Source organism: Vanacampus margaritifer, chromosome 1 (genome assembly GCF_051991255.1).
Source record: "Vanacampus margaritifer isolate UIUO_Vmar chromosome 1, RoL_Vmar_1.0, whole genome shotgun sequence".
In the NCBI taxonomy this organism is placed as follows: Eukaryota; Metazoa; Chordata; class Actinopteri; order Syngnathiformes; family Syngnathidae; genus Vanacampus; species Vanacampus margaritifer.
In genome coordinates, this window is record NC_135432.1 from 47,188,575 (window position 1) to 47,206,637 (window position 18,063).

General features: G+C 37.8%; 1 protein-coding gene across 14 annotated transcripts in view; it reads right to left on the reverse strand.

Moving 5' to 3' along the window:
• Positions 1 to 2,431: 2,431 nt before the first annotated feature.
• The window catches only part of commd8 (COMM domain containing 8), a 29,763-nt gene continuing 14,131 nt past the window's right edge, over positions 2,432 to 18,063 (reverse strand). For 10 of the 14 annotated variants that reach the window (XR_013293553.1, XR_013293531.1, XR_013293499.1 and 7 more), the window contains 3 exons: positions 7,146 to 7,211; positions 6,933 to 7,006; positions 2,432 to 6,649 (listed from right to left, as the gene is read on the reverse strand). The gene's annotated coding sequence lies outside the window, so the exon portion shown is untranslated. The remainder of the gene's footprint in view (positions 6,650 to 6,932; positions 7,007 to 7,145; positions 7,212 to 18,063) is intronic. The other 4 variants (XR_013293519.1, XR_013293511.1, XR_013293515.1 and 1 more) reach the window with 4 other exon arrangements.

The following is an 18,063-nucleotide window of genomic DNA, read 5'->3' on the forward strand; positions in this document are numbered from 1 at the left end:
TACGAATTTTTGAATGTCCGTTTTTTGCCAATTTTTGCACATTTACAGGGGGCATTCTGCTGCCCATTTCTCCCACACGTTTGATCCGATTGACTTCAAACTTGGCCTGGACCATGTCAAGACATGGCATTATATTTTTTTGTTTCACATTTACTTTTCCATGAACGACAAAATACGTAATAACTCCTTGATAAATGCTCCAAAAAATCCCAAACTTCACATGTATGTTTATAGTCATGACCTGAGGGTATCTCTATGACAATATTCAGTTATAAATAACGCTGCCTAGCCCATGGGTCAACAACAAAAAAAAACCACGACACATAAGGTATTTTGTCCATAATTTGGATACTCTTTGTAAGTGTGATAACTACGTCATTTATGAATTTGTTTTACTTTCCAAAGCTCAAAATGTTCAGTGGCATCAGTCCTATCCATACATATGTACTTTTTTTTTTAATTAATATTTTTTTTATGCTCTCTTTGGATAATAAAAGCAGTACTGCTGTTAATGTTTTATAATTAAACTATGATACGTTTTACTTCGATCTTGCTATAACAACGGGGCTCTATAGCGCCCCCAAGCGTAGAAGAGCCCTTTGAAGGAATCCAGTTGAATAAAATAAAAGCTGCTTCAACACGACCCAGATGATACTATCTTCTCAAAATTTTACACATCTGAGAGTTCAGGCCTGAAGACATCCACAAACACATTTTTCCTCACAGTGGTGGCACCACCTACTGTCTAAAATGAATACATGTTTTAATCTTATTGGAGGCATATAAAACAGCCCAAAACCTACAAAATGAGTTTTTTGGAGCCATATACTAAATTAACAGGGAGTCCACCATTACTTTGTTTAAAATTTTGCCACATTTCTTACCCAGTAAATTAACAGGAAGTCCACCATTAGTTTGGTTAAAATTTTGTACATTTCTTACCCATTAGATAGGGGTTACATTTTAAAGCACTCCCACACATTTTATTCGATTGACTTGAATCTGTGGGTGCTTGCCGTATGTTGTTGTGGCAACGTGTTGTTTACCAAGATAAATGGTGCTGAGTTTAATGGTCTTAACAATAGTGAAAACATATAACAACAGTTACAAGTGTACAATTAAGTTAAATGTATTTGTGTAGGCCTTCATGACAAAAATGTCCTAAAGGGCTTGACAGAGTTGACAAAGATGAGTGACATCAACTAATCTAAACCCCCAACTGTGCATGGAAAAACAAAAAAACTCATATTCAGAATTGTCCAAATTTGTCATCAATGTGTGCTAAATATGAATTAATACTATATCAGTTCCAAGTGTGAAGTCAAGTCAAATTTATTTGTATAACCTTTCATCAAAATACAAGTCTGAAAGGGCTTTACAGTTGTTAAAGATTGGTGACATCCCCTGATCTAAATCCTCCAAGCCGGCAAGAAAAAAACTCAAAACCACATTTGGTATAAAAACAAGAAACCTTGAGAAGGGACTACAGATAGAAGGAGCCACCTTACAGATAGATCCGACTGCAATGGACGATGAGCAAACAACACTCAATATGTAATAGTGTGTTGCATAATGTTCATTAAATCAGCAGTCAATTTAATCAGATGAATTGCCACAGGTAGACTCCTTGTTAAAAGTGGTGCTCCCTCATGACTTGTTGATGCAGATTCCTCCATACAAACACCTATGGGTAACTGGTCCATTTCAGATGTTGTCCCAGCCCGTCAGTGCAGAATCCATCCAGCAACAACTTGACATTACATCATCGCCACCTAGCCTCCACTCCAAGCAGGGGGCCAGGCAGAAAAAAAACAGCAAGAGACTGCAGTAAAACAGGCCCGCGTTTAGTTCAACGAAATGTGTGTAAAAGGTGTGGGTAAAAATCTCTATTCAATGCAATATTGCAGTACTTTATTTCACTGTAAGTAAAGAAATATTACATTTAAGGTCACTTTTTCAATACAGAGCTGTCATGTTTTTTACTTAAGCATTTCACATGCACAAAAAAGTTAAGTGTACATTTTTTTTTTATTGCAGTTACCAAGAACAACCTTATCACAGGACGGCAACAATAAGCACAATTGTGTGCACTTTTTTATTTGCAGATTTTTTTTTTTTAATGTGATGTTCCTCATTTTCACAAGACAGGGCTACATATTTCTAAATTGTCTATATTTACTTGTATGTGTATTCTCTAACTGAATCAATGTGGGAGCATTTAAATCGATATAATCGAATGATCGAATCACAATTAAAATCAAACTGAACCCCAACCAAAAGAATGAAACATGAATACAATTAAGAGTTTTGTAGACTAGCGCCCTAGTAAAATGACTTTGTGATCACTGAAAATATGTCAGCAGTATCAATAAAACATCACTGCTAAAATGTAAATGTTGGAATGTTCAAAGTTATTTGACAAGCACATTAATGTGGTACAAGTCTAGTTAATTTATTCGACGGGCTTCACACACCCACAGTTAACAAATATTAACCACATCCCCTGATCTTAACCACAAGAGGGCAAAGAAAAACTCAAATCCTATTAGGATACAATGAGAAACCTTGAGAAGGGGGCCGCAAATGTGGAAATCCCCTTCTAGGATGACCAGGCTGCAATGGATGCCAAGTGGACAACAATTTACACAGTATGTGGTGCTAAAGAATGTTAATAGTGCAAGAGTCCATTTAATGAATTGAAACACTGCAAGAACACGCCATCAGGGAAGTGGGTCCTCATCCAAACCAGGCCCGGTTGGTCAATGCAAAAATCTCCATAGCAACAACACCCAGGTGATGGCCTGCCTCAGATCTGGTCTCGGTCAGTTGGTGCAGAATCATTACAGCAGCATCCAATCCATTAATTGACACCTATCTCCCTCTCCAAGCCAGAGAGGAGGGAGAAAAAGAGAGCAGCGGCAGTGTTAGAAGACTATCTTTGTCTTCCGCGTGTTCGTTGTTGTTCGGGTAGAGAGAATGTTGATTTTCTGAATACAGACTGGAGATCGGTGAACAGGTCCTTCGAAGGATTTATTTTACAGAATATTCCGGACACAAGCAAGTTTACAGACAAATGGCTGCAGTCCTCTCGCAAGTGTGTAGTTACAGCGGACTCACAGGATTCTTATACTATCTTGAAAAGCAGTATTCCAAAAACCCCAGGAAACAGCCCCCAGCCATGAGTTCAATACACATGACGACAGCCGGAAGTAGATAAGACTTTTACAGCATATCATCCAATACACATTGACTTCAACCACAGACACTGGCCCATTGATGTAGAAACAGACGAGGTCCTTCAGACATGACGACATGAGCAGAAATTGCGACAGCACTTACAAAGACACATCCACAGATAAAAGTTCGACTGAGGAAATAAGTAAATTAAAACAGTTATGACTAAACTAAAAGTTATAGCTAAATCAAAACAGTTATAACTAAATCTGGGCAGAAGACTCTCAACAGCACTCAACAGGGCCACGTAATTCACCCTTGTGTGGTGTTTGGGTCTGTGGGACCCGTTTTAATTTTTTATTAAAAGAAAAATGATACAATGAATTAATTTTTCAAACTGAAACTCACTGGCTTTGGCTCATTTTCTGTGAGGAACATACGTATATCAGAATACATATTTAATGATCACACACCATACAACCCTTTTTTTCACTAGCCATTACCTTTAAACCAAGTGGACCATCTCAATCCATCCATTTTTTTTAACCGCTTGTCCTCAAGGAGTAAAAAAATAAATAAAATCACAAGTGGTTCATGAAGCCTCATTTTCCATCACTATTTGCAACTATTCAGTCTCTGTGTGTTATATAAAACCTAGACTTGCTTTGGTTACAATGGCCACTTGAGCATTGCCTTTGTGTTCTCCAAAATAATACTTGCTCTACGCCAGTTGTACTGTTTTCATTTAAAATATAAGCGATATTTTTTGTTTGCACTATTTTGCACCAGAGAGTTGACTTAATTTTGATTGGAGATTTGCACAATAAATGTTGTTATCCAAAGTAAATTTATTCTTACATTGTTATTTTAATACATTCAGCTTCTATAAAAGACTACGTAAACCAGTAAACAAATTATTTATTTAAAAAAATATATAATAATAATAATTCTCTAACGTGATATATACCCTTTACCGTGAAGGGATGCAGTTTATACCATGATATGAATTTTGGGCCATATTGCCAAGCCCTACCACTGAGGCTTGCCGCCCCCAAGACAAATCTAGACCAAGTGGTAATTTTAGGCTACTTTTATTGTGTTTTTCAGATTATGCAACACCCAAATTTACAGTGAAAACAAAAACATTATAGTTGTGTCAGAAGACGAGACCATTTCGCCATTGTACGATACAATACAATACGATATACTTTTATTTTCCCCGTGGGGAACTTTTTCCTGGACTCCGTCCAGCTGCAGTTTACAGTAAAGAGAAAACAACAGAATAGAAAGAGATAAAATTAAAATTAAATAAATAAGAAGTGCAGTAAGTAGAAGACTTCCCAGAAGTCTTCACAGAAGTGTACATGTGTAGTGAAGTACATACATGAGGACTGCACACACCCATATACACAAATATCTTATTGCACTGGGTTAATGTCGGTTGTTAAGCAGTTTGATGGATGTCGGCAGGAATGAGTTCTTGTGGCGGTAGTACGTGTGCCTACCTTCACATTGTCTGCTTTATTATGAGATCAGTGCTAAAAATTGCTTGATTAAATGGCTTATCAAGCATCTGTTAATTATGCTTCGTCATCCTTTGCCCAGAGAAGTCACTGTCTTATACAGTAGTCTGCTCGCGGGATAGGAGGGGTAAGATAGCTGACTTGTGGCTTGCTTGGGCGTGTAGCTACCGGCTAGCCAGTAATATATACAAGTCAGTGGATTTAACCTAATTTAGTGGCACTGCCAGTTCAAATAAAAGGTGGCACGTGTTGGTTTACTAGTTATCCACTACTTTTTGCACCACTGACCACTTTCGCGTCATTACATATTTTGAATGACTATCGTAGCCACAGTACAGTGATGAGAAGATAATTGTCCTTCTGGCCGCACTTGTACAACGCCTTCAGCAGCATCTCCATGCAAATGCATCCGTTAGCAGGGAGGTAGGCTACTCAAGCCAGATGTCACAGCGGTTGTTCCTAGAAAGCTATGCAAGTGTGAACTTCAAAATAAAATAAAAAAAAGGTAAGTTTAACAAGACCTCACATGGAACATTCACCTATGTATTTTACTTTCGGAAGCCATCGTTGTGGCAGTTGACTTGACTTTGTATTTAGGCTGGCTTGATGTGTTCCTAGTGTGGAAAAGTACAATGACAGATTTCACATGGACTGCATTATTGTAATGGTGCTCATGCGTACTAACATGCTACTTATCTGCGCCCCTGCAAATGTATAAAAGCAAATCACGTTACGGATACAATGCTACATGTTTGAGTAGAGGTTTGTTTACAGGACTTTTTAGTTAAGCTTGGAATGGTTTGGCCCAATCTACATTGGGAGTCTTGTAAAAATTGAGGATTCTGGCTTCCTGGTCAATTACGTCTTCTCCAATGTCTATTATTATTTTTAGGTATGGCTCATCTTCTTTGGTCTGCAGACACTGCCTTCTGTACTGGTCAGCTGCTACTTCTGGATCCACTACGTTTTGCCATGCTGTAGTAACAAAAAATAAAAGAAGAAAAAAAAAAAACAGTTCTCCACCTTAGTAATTGAAAAATAATTAATTGCACAATATTCACTACTCTACAAATTGTGCCTAAAACCAATTTGCAGAATAACTCAAAAATTGTAATTCAATTTTTGGTGAGATGGAAAAATTTTACAGCCCTGTTATGAATATTGACATTTAACACTGAAGTAAGATGATTACTTACTTTTCCAATGTTCATGATGTTGATTATCAAAACATACAATGAGATCAGTGAATTCAGGCATTTCCTTAAGGTTTTATTGTCACAAGCTTGTCGACAGATAAGAGCCGCCATGCCGCGCCATGTTGGTTCTCATCTGTGCCGTTCCCTCCCCCGCTCTTTGCTAAAATCCTTTGTCCTCCAAAGTCCCTCCTCTCTCTTGGCTCACCTCCCAGTGTCACATGATGTTAAACAGGAGATCAGATAACAGAGTTGAGTTGTTTTTAAGAGAGAGGCAGACATCCTGTCGCCTAGTTGTAAAACAAAGGGATCTAATTAACACATTCGCTTGCCCCAGAATCACGTTCTCAGGAATGCGAAAAGAGATCACCCCCTGACATCATTTGAATTCTCACACAGCACTATACTAAATAAATCAAAGCAATTATGTCCAATTCTAAATAGTTATAACTAAATCAAAACAGTTATAATTAAATTGAAACAGAAGATGCATTTCAACACCTTTCAATGTGATTGTTTTTGTTTTTTTTACTTTCATCAAACATCATTATTCATTAAAAAACAAACAAAAAAACAGACAAATACTAACCCAAGTCATCCATTTCATTAGGTCTGGACTGTAACAGGGTATTGTCTGTTGACAGGGTAGCTGTTGATGTTATATCAAGTGATGAGCAGACAGAGACAACTGATGCACCAGTGCTGCTTTGAGTCATGTGGTCACTATGCAAATATGAAGTGGAGCTACCACATGGAAATCTTGAAAACAAATGAATAAACACATGTTTTAACACACATAGTAAAAAAATAAATAAGAATAATTATACAGTTTGAGTATCACACTTGTATCATCCAACAAAAGAAATGCACAGTGGTCATGTCAAATTATGTAAACATTTATATTAAAAAAATGTACCTGTCAATTTACATTAAGAAATTTACACTTTAAATTCCGAACACCATTAGAGGTAATAAATAAATTGTAGTATTTTGTGCATATTCTCATGCAGTTTTGATATCTCTGAATTCATGTCTGTCATACCTGTCACCACATGAACTTGCATGGTATGCAACAATTTCCGCAGGAAATACATCTCCACAAATTGGACAGGAGTCCTAAAAGTACCAAGCATATAGAGACATGAATTCATAAAGTAGAAGTAACATAAGTGTCGAATACAGTGTATAACAAAGTATAGCGGATCCTTACATTTTAATCTGACACTACTGTTACACAAATACATGGATTGCTTACCTCACCAATTACCTCTAAATCATGGTCTGCGGTCGGGACCGTTTCGTCTTCACAATCCTCCTTCGTCTATGGAAAATATGTAATCAGATGAATAGACATTTCACAAGACAAATTTGACAGTTCCACCGAAATAGTCCAATTTTTATAGACAGGCGCCTGTGACGGGTTTAAAAAAAGAAGTCATTTGATAACAAAAAAAAAAAATGTTTAAAATGACTCATCTGTTAACCCTGTGATTTCTAACAAGTGTGCGGTGAGAAATCATCAGGTTTTCCAGTGGAAAATAATCCAATGTCAATTACTAGGATGAATATATATGTATTTGATATTTTCAGAAGGTATTTTTTTTAAATGTATTTATGTCAACCACCGCATATAGTAGCAGGTATGGGATAGATGCCACGGACTTCCAACTTCTGTAACTCAGACACCTACGCCTATAATTGCACTTTCACCCTTGTGCCCCTCAATTGCACATTCCCGTTGATAGGTGTGAGTGTGTAGGCCAGGGTTTCTCCGTTCTCCAAAGCGCTTCCAAAGCGCTTCAGAGAACGGACACCCAACACACGGAAACAGTATAGGTGTCTGACTTACGGAAGTCGGAAGTCCAGCCTCCTCCGTGGCATATACCCCATAAAAGTCAAATTCACTTCAACTTGATGACAGAAGTTACATATTGAACCTGTGTAGCCACTGTTAATGAATTATTATGCTAAGTGGTACGCCATGAATTTTTTTATGAGAAATGTGCCTTGTCTGAGTAAAGATTGTGAAAGCACTGTGCTGTATAACGCATCTTATCAGTGTCATGACGCGCACACTGATTCTTAAATAACAATATTCACGCATTAAAACTGGTCAGAAAGATTTTAAAAAAAAAGTTGAGAACGACACAACCACTCTAAGAGGGTTCATGGGCATGTTCCCTGTAAGAAATATTCCATATTTATATGCATCAATCATATCATGCATTTTTAGAGAAATATCAAGTGGAGTAACAAGACGGTGTCAATGCATAATAAAGTACAAAGTACTTATTTATAATATACTTTACATCAATCGGATCAAAGTTTTCCCAATTTATTAATATTTTGCATTTTATTTTATATTGGTGATAGAGTATAATGTTTTGATTTGCAGATTCAATATATGACATCATTGATTGCATCCACACAATAAGACATTACAGCAATTGCAATCTGATTCTATGCTGCCGACACGTATGACCGACTCCAAAAAGTTAATTGGCCGTGGCAGTAGGAGTAAACTCTGTCTCCACACCATCAACCATCCATTGTATTTGTTGTTCTTGACTGGTACAAAATATTAAAAACATTTCATGTACGTCAGAAAATTAAGTTGCTGCAGTATGTTTGTTATTTATCAAATTTTAACTTCTGTTTAACTCAAAATAGCGTTCATCACTCACCTTAAAGGGATTGAACGAAACTTAGCGAGTTTTTGCAGATTTGCGAACCGTCTGGCGAAAGGCGGAATGGAAGCTAGAGATATGCACATGCCCAGAGTGCCGAGACGTTAGTTAGTGGTAGTTTTATTGTGCATTGCTTATCACAAATAGATCCTATCGCATTTTTGTGACGAGGTCTAAACTCGATGAAGACGCATTGTCGTAGTTTGATGACGTATGCTCCAATTCTCACGTGACTGCGCGCAAACCGTCAGTCTGTCAACAACAATGGCGGAGTGTTGTAGTCGTTTTGCGCTGCCTCAGCTTGCTTATTCTTTTGCAGCTAAATATTTTGCTTCTTTATTACCACGTTCAACAAGCGATGTTGTACTTGAATCACCCGTCATTGTCACTTCTCCTGTGTCCGTCTTCTTCATGTTGTTTCGATACATGCAAAGCCATGTTTGTTCTGTAGATTGCAATAAAGTTTTTAAAAAAGTGTTTGTCTTCTTTGCTGATTCTTCTTTTTCTACGCTTTCCGTTAACTCCCCATGGCTGCGCAACAGCATCACTCCAGATTTGGCATATACATTACAGCCGTTAAACGTCCTCTGCGTCTCATCTTTTTCTGGAGAGCTCAGTATTGTTCATTCGGTAATTTTCCCGATTTGATCATCATTTCTCAAAAAAAAAAAAAAAAATATATTTTTTTTTTATTTTATTTTGTATCTGGGTGAGTATGTGTATGTGCGTGCTTGTGAGTGTGTATTCATTAGTTCACCTAAAACCTATTCAAAAATCCCATACCGTTCACCTAAACCGAACAGCCAGAGTCGTGAGGCCGTCAGGAGACCCGAGGAAGGACCAAAGAAAAGAAAGGAAAGTGAAATCCAGCACCGACCAGACACCACCCACCGGGCCACCAACCAGAGTCCTTCACCAACCCCAGAAACATCTAAATTCCAACAAATCAGGGAGACCTCAAGAGACCAAAGGAGAGACTGAGGAAGGAAGGACAGACGAAGCAGAGTGAGATCCACAGACACCAGCCTCCACCGATTCAACGACCAGAGGAAGAAGCAGATTGTGTTTGAGTTTCGATAGATATTGGTGTGGTGGATCTGGCATGCATGAAAATCTCCACCAAAGAGGGGAGGATTCCTGCCAGGACAGAGCAAGCGCAACACCTCAGGGCCCCCCAGGCCACGGCAGCGCCAAGGGACAATCTCCGGGCCCCGCAGGGGCCACCGGCCGGAGAGCAAACCCAGGAGCAGGAGCGCCACAGCCCCCGCTCCCCCCACGACCACCCCAACCCAGCCCCAGCTGCCCCCAGACACCCCCCACCCAGCTACCCCCACCACCAGAACCGCCCACGCCCAGCCACGGGGGGACAGCACCTATAGAATTAACCCACTGGCATGCAGTAAATCCGAATATTAACACTTAGTGCCCATTGGAGGTGAATCTTGAGGAGTTGGTGATTAAGGTGTCGTTTGATGTAGTCTGCTCGACCCTGCTGGCAGCAACTGGGTTCCTAACTATAAAAACACAACCATTAGTTACAAATTGCCAAATACAGAAACAGCAATGTAAGTTATCGCGATGTGGCTAACAGGCAGAATTAAGTAACCAGATTTAGGTTAAAAGATTCTATATACGTAGACCATGTTTCTATCAATTTTGATATTTGGTTTTTATTTAAGGCAGATATTTTTTCCATTAAAATGTGATTTATGAGGAGGTTAGACCATTGGTCGATATTCAGAGTTTGTTTATTTTTCCAGTTAACAAGAATAGTTTTTTTTGCGATAGTAAGGGCTACAAGTGTAGATTGAAATTGTTTATGTGGTAAGTCAGTTGTTGTTAGGTCACCTAGCAAACACAAGTTTGGAGATAAAGGTATCCTACAGTCCAAGATAGCGGAAAGTTTTTCTAAGACTTTAGTCCAGAAATACATAACCGGAGTGCATAACCATAAAGCATGAAAATAAGTGTCTGTAGTGTTTTGTAAACACTGGTCTGAGAGTCCCATTTTCGTCATAATTTATTGAGTAATGTATGTTCTATGAATAATTTTATATTGGATAAGTTGTAAATTTGTGTGTATTGTAATTTTAAATACGTTTTCACATACTTGAATCCAAAAGACAGATTCCGGAGCTATAGACAAGTCTGTTTCCCATTTCGAGATGGGTAAAGACATTTTATCAGTATACGAAAGTAACTTTTATATTTTTGAGAGTTTTTGTTGTTGTTAGAGAAAGCTTGGTAATATCTTAAGCTAAAACAGGCTGTTGGAGCGTACCCCGAAGTGTTGGAATTTGTTTCTTTATCATACTTTTAACTTGCAGATAATGTAAAAATTTCAGTTTTTTTATTTTGTATTTTTGGAGCAAGGATGTATATGATATAAACATATTATCTGAGAAGAGATGGTGGAGATGTGTAATTCCTTTCTGCTCCCACACTCCTAAATAAAATGATTTGTTGTTAAGTTGAAAGTCGGGGTTATGCCCTAGGGGAGAAAGCCCGCAGGGCTCCACTTGGGCTTTTGTAATTTCTAGTGCCTTCCACCAGGCAGTCAGGGTGGCGGAAATCATTGGGTTTTTAAAACAATTATGTCGCTTAATCGATGTTGTAATGAAGAGTAAATCTAGAAGTCTGAGGTTATTACAATCCTTCTGTTCTAGTTCCAGCCAACAGTTAGTGTCTCTATTGGGTTGTGCCCATAGAACGATATATTGTAGCTGGTTAGCTATATAGTAGTGCATAAAATTTGGTGTCTCTAGACCTCCTTTGGGTTTACTTTTCTGAAGAGTAGATAGACTAATCTTTGCTTTTTTTTTATTCCAGTAAAATTTTGTAACGGCCGACTCCAACAACCGGAACCAGTTAGCCGTAGGTTTAAATGGAATCATTGAGAATTTTTATTTTGGGTAAAACTTGGCTATTTGTCCTATTAGAGAAATAGGAAGATTATTCTAGCGCTCCAAGTCACTATAAATGCTATCCAGAAGTGGAGTAAAGTTTAAATGAATTAAATCAGTTAATTTAGGTGAGATTTTTCATGCCTAAATATTTTAAATTACCTATAGGAAATGAGTAGTGTGGGCCCTGGCTTGCAGGGTTCCATGAATTTTCTGTAATAGGTAGTAGTGTTGATTTTGTCCAGTTAATAGAATAATCTGATAAATGTGAGAATTTAGTTATTAAGTTAAATACTTCTCCTAACGAAATAGCAGGCTTTTCTAAATAAAATATCATCGGCATATAGATCAATTTTATGTTCTGCTACCACAGAGTGAATTCCTTGAATCCTTCTTTCCTGGCGTATAGCTAATGCAAGCGGCTCAATAAATATTGCAAATAATAAAGGGGACAGTGGGCATCCCTGTTTGTGCCTCTCTGTAGAGTAAAACTCTGAGATATAATCCCATTAGTAGTAACTGTAGTTTTAGGAGAATCATATAATACTGACACCCAGTGAATAAATGACTTCCCAAAGCCAAATTAATTTAAAACAGCAAAGAGGAAGGACCAGTTAATCGATCTAGAGCACTGTACAACTTGTTTATATTAAGTGGTGCATCTAACATATCTTTATATTCAGTAGTTAACTGAGGTATATTTAAGCTACTGAGGAATGCCTCAATATGCTCAGGGTTAGGCTTTTTAGTTTCTGAGTATAGGTTGCGATAATAGTTATAACAAATTTTATTAATTTCTTCTGGTGATTGTATGCATTCACCAGTTGTCCCTTTAATAGCCGTTATTAGAGATTTTTCCCGATTGCGTTGAGGTTGGTTTGCAAGAAATTTACCTGATTTGTTATTATATCAAAGTTGTTGTATTATAAACTCAGTCTTTTTAGATAGCATATCGTCTAACTGTATTTTGTAAGTCAGTCCATATTTGGTTATTTGGGTTTATTGCGTACTCATCCGTCAGTTGTTTAATTTTATCTTCCAAGTCTTTTTCAAATTTTTGATCCTGTTTCTTTTTATAAGATGAATATGATATAATTTTACCTCTAATTACTGCTTTCCCAGCTTCCCAGAGAAGAGATGGAGATAAGTCTGGAGAGTCATTTATTTCCAAAAAGTCTGCCCACTCTTTTCTTATAATTTTGTCAAACTCTGCGTCGTTTAGCAGTGAGATGTTAAAACGCCATGTCGGGGGTGGTATTAAAGGTATAATCAATTTGTAGGGAAAGGGACACTGGTGCATGGTCGCTAATAATAATAGAATGTATTTTTGTAACAGTTTTATCAGCAATAGAGTTATTTGTAAGAAAAAAATCTATTCTTGAAAAAGACCGGTGCACAGCGGAAAATAAGGTAAATTCCTTCGTATTTGGGTTTTTAAGTCTCCAGCTGTCGACGAGGCCAAAATCATCCATATATTCCCCTATTACTTTAGTAGATTGTAATCGCCTTATACATGTTGTATTATTAGAACGATCTATTAATGGATTTAAGACTGTGTTAAAGTCTCCTCCAATAATAATAGTAGAGTTTGCTGCTAATTCAAACAGCTGAGAGAAAAAAATCATGGAAAAAGGCCGGATCATCATTATTAGGGGCATATAAATTACCAAATGTATTGCGTCTTCTTTCGGACACACGCAAGTCTTGAAATGCTTCTGTGTGTACGAGATTTGTTTGAGGAACAAAGCCGGCGTTGCTTCCATCTGGACGGGGCCTCAGTGTCCTTGACTGGTTCCTTAAACATTGAGTGTAAGTTCCGTACTTGAGTGTTATCAAACTGAGCTGTGGGGATATTTTTTGCCAGGTTAGGAGTAATAAATACAAAAAAACTTGTTTAAGTTATTTGCGACTTCTTCCATGTTTACTACTTTCATATTATTGTGTAGGAAATGTTGGAAGGGACACACGAGGAGACGAGTCCCTCTCCTGAATCCAACGGGAGGGTAAGATGCGATCGGACTAATTTGGGGCTTTTTTTTAATTATTTTTGGGGCCATCTTGAGGGAGAAGAGAGACAGCTGGGTGGATTACTAACATTGAACACTAAGTACAGAAACAATGGACATTGCACATAATGGATTACGAACATAAGTTTGACAATATGTTTAAATGTGCTATTCATTTGATAATTAGGGGGGAATGTTGGAAAAATTGTATAATAAGTTATCACATGAATAAGCACTTTACTATTTGCTGCAATTGAAATGCTACACCCACACAAGATGCATGTGTTGTTTTTTATCATTGTGAGTTTAGTGCCGCCTTTTGTTCCGCCTTCTAAACTTGTGAATAAATGTGCAGAGCAAGGAGGTCATCATTTGAGGAAGATTTAAATGTAACCCTGACAGAAACACAAACAGCTTTTCTTGTCTTGTGGGATTGACCTAATGGTTTAGGGTGCATAATTCATAAATACAGTTTATACAAGGCAACATATAGTGCAACTGATTATTTTTTTGTATGTTACTCATTATATAGCCACATAAATCAAATACACAACCGGTGACCATCCAATATTTAATGACAAAGTAGATATTAATTACCAAGGTAACAATAACGTTGCAGCTATTGGCATCCTTCTGGGTAGGATGGGACAGACAACCTGCTTTCCATTTGATGTCCACCCAGTCTGACTTCCCATTGCAAGTTCTCCTCATTATTAGGTATTCACTGTGTTTGATAAAGGTCACAAGAACAACAATTTTCACACTGTAAAAATACTTCACAAATTGGCCATTTTCACGAATATCAGCATCAGCCTTTTAAAAAAATCTAAAACCATTTTAATCTCAGAGAACTATTTACTTACATTTTCAGTTAACTTTATAAGAGAAGCTGCTGACCTTGGGGACTTTGTGAACTATTGTTGTTGTTTTTTCAAAAGAATGAAAATTTAAGGTTTCAGGTATTTTTAAATTTGTAGAAAACTATATTTACCTGTTTAAGTTTCCATTTAACTTTTTAAGACGTACTGATAACCTTGGGTGTTCCCCGAACATTTAGTTAGAAATTTAAAAAGGACGTCTATTATCTAAGATTTAAAAAAAAAAGAAAAAAAAATTTTTTTGGTCAAGTCTGAAAAATTGTAAACACATTACAACAAAATCAAGATTGCCATTTATATTTTTTAAAAGAGTGGACGCCAATATCTTCTCCCCCCCCACCCTTTTTTTTTTTTTTTATGAAAATGAATATCGGCTCCAAATATCGGTTATCAGCCTCCTTGGCCACTAATAATCGGATTCGGTATTGGCACTGAAAAAAAAAAAAACATATCTGTCTATCACTAGTTTATGATAGATAATTTGAAGATAAAGTTATGGTACTGAATATGAGATGCAAGGGTGATTCGATTGTGGTACAGACTAAGATACTGTATGTCAGGACCATAGCTCCTGTTTGAAGAGGTGAATTCATGGAAGTGTAGTATAAATACCAGAATCTTTTGGCAGCGATGTTGGAATCAGATGCTTCAGTGTTGCTCAATGCTGGTGCAAACCCACCAGATATACTGTTTGATTAACAGCATTTATGTACTGAAAGGTTAGAAAATAAACATATACATTTTTATATACTTTGGGGAAGCAGAGTATTATTACTACTACTAGAAGCTTTTCACAAGCATTGCCAATATTAAAAACTAAAACAACTATCTAATTTTGACAGGTATGAAAAAGACTGCATATAGATTTCTGTCTTTGGAAATAAATACTGTACATGAACTGCAATTACCAGAAGCTTCCAGTGGTTTCTGTTAACATTTACAAATGATAAAATGCCCTTGTATTTGTAAAAGTTTATCTGTCAATAGAGATAGCGTATAAGCGTAAGTATTACAACTTACATACATCAAGATGATAAACTCATTGCTTTGAGCGCTATCCTCTGAACTGGTTTGGTGACCTTCCCCCAAGTCATAGCAATACCTTTGGCAAACAGTGTCGTGGAAGTTCCCTGTCACCAGCCAGAATGAGGCCAGCTGTGTAGTGGTTCAATGCATAGTCTGTTCTTCCTCCGAAGTTTGTTTGCAGAAAGATGAAACAATGATTCAATTATCTATGCAAAAAATGTATGTTAAGGTGTAACCCTGGTCAGATTTATCTACACCCTCATAAAATAAGAGCCTGTTATTAAAAACAGTCATTAAGAAATTACCTTAATTGGAAAAAAAACAGATTAACATGGTGTAAAACGTGTTAAAAGATAAAACTTGCTAATTCATGTTGATGTATTTGTATTCATTTAAAATGATTAAACTATCTATGAGAACTCTTATTTTGAAAGGCCCGTGCCGACATAACGCCGTGACGAATGCGCGCATGAATGTATACCTTACTTTTTTCCCTGATTGACCATTTGCACCGACGTCACGTGATCACGTGACTGCCCTATGTCGGACGGCGGAAGGAAATGATGGTTGAATGGAAGTGGACGTGACCCGGAGCGACTTAGTGACTTAGCGAGTGTTATTTTACACTTTAAAAGTTATTATTGCCCATAGAGCCATGAAAGCTACTACTTCAACCAAAGTTCGGCTGTCAGTCGAAGTTGCACATTTAGTCGGGACTCATACAGCGCGATATTTACTTTAAGTTGGAGATTGCTAGTTTGAAAACAGCCCCTTTCCTTCTGTTGCCTGCTGTTTTTACCAAGTTAATCAAATCGCCGACTTAGCCGGAATTCACAGCGCACGACCTATATCATTATGTAGCCAATGCCGTCTCTTCTCCTTACACCGGGGCTGATTCAAAAGCTTGTCGCTGGCTGGGTCTCTGGGACGAGATGCTACGCTCACACCAGGGGACAATAAACCTCGTAATGCTGACTTATGTTTATTCAGTCCATTCTATATTAAAACGCTGTGAGGATGTTATGTTACTGTTTAGTAGCATGGAACAAATGACTATTGTAATGGCAAGTTATGCAGTAATTGCATGAATATGACTCCGGCTCCAGAGCAAAAAACTCCAAGCACAAAGACGAAATCCCCCATTATTAAACAATCAAATGCACTTTATAGTTTTGAAGGTGCATTTTAAAACTAAGCTGTGTGTTCGTGCAGTTGGAGTGGACACTAACTATCTGGCTCCTTAATGTGATTTGAAATACGCAATTTGACACCTGTTACAATCTTTGTTAGAGTGTACATTTACCAGTAAAATGTTTGAACATTTATCTACTAACCTCACAAAAAATGGTCGCTGCAAATCCGTGAATACTTTGTGGGCTGCCAGTCCTTTCTGTTGATTGTTGCTATCAATCAACGTTGTTCGTCTTCATTAGTAGGTATGTGATAAAAAGCAACATTTGGTTTACTTCTTTGTCTGTCTGTACAATCGACCGCACATATGACCATTTTATAAGGTAATCGATTAGATAAAGGACTTTACGCTGTACGAGAGTCAACGGTTACAATACAGAGAAGTGGCTCTTTTGCCGTCCAGCGTCTCGTAGGGGGCGTTCCCATGAGGGCTGTGTCATCACGAGCAAAAGGTCAATACTTGACGATGAGAGACGAATGTGTGCAGTATGTCCGCAAGGAGCTACTGCTAATTGTAAGAGAAAAATAGAAGAAAAAAGTGCTTTCTGAGGAGTTTTTGAACCGTGGAACAGCTGTTTTTTGTGTTTCTACCCTGTTTTTACCTACGTCTTTAACTCTTTGACTGCCAGACGTTTTCAGAAACGGGATGTCGCCAGTGCCAGCCGATTTAAGCATTTTGACTGATCATTGTCGTCATCAATGTGCTCTTTATCGTTGGTCGATGCTTTTCGTCTTTGAAAAAAACGGCTCTAGCGTGAGCTGCTTGCAACCGCCATTATGGCTTCTTCAGCCATTGTCCCCTCAACACTCTAGCCCCGCCTCACGTCTTCTGCTGACGCCCACCTGATCTTGTCAAAAGAGAGTCATCACTGCCCTCTAGGGGCCAAAAATAGTCATTAGGCTCACTAGACCTGCTTGAAACTTTCAGCACAGCTCCGCAAGGCTTCCCTGCACCCGTTTCAAAAAAATATATAAAAAAATGGGTGGACGTCTTTTAACGTCTTTGGCGCTCCTCCGTAGGTTTTTGCAGAACGTCATTTAAGTCTTTGGCAGTAAAAGAGTTAATAAAAGGAGTTTTCACAATTGGGTTTGGCCTTTCTTCCTTGTTTAAAAACAATATTGATGATTTTGAATAATTAATGTCATAGCCAGAAATATGTCTATACAATCAATGAGGTTTGGAATACTATTGGGCAGATTCGTTAAGAAAACAATCACATCATCAGCATACAATGACAATTTACGTTCCAGCCCTCCTAGATTAATTCCTACTATACCAGCATGTGTTCTAACTGCTATCGCCAACGGTTCTATGGCAAGTATGAATAACGTAGGCGATAAGGGACATCCTTGTTTAGTCGATCGTTCCAAAGTGATTAGTTTTGAAACAATATTATTTGTTAACTCTTTTACTGCCAAAGACGTTAAATGACGTTCTGCAAAAACCTACGAAGGAGCGCCAAAGACGTTAACTCTTTGACT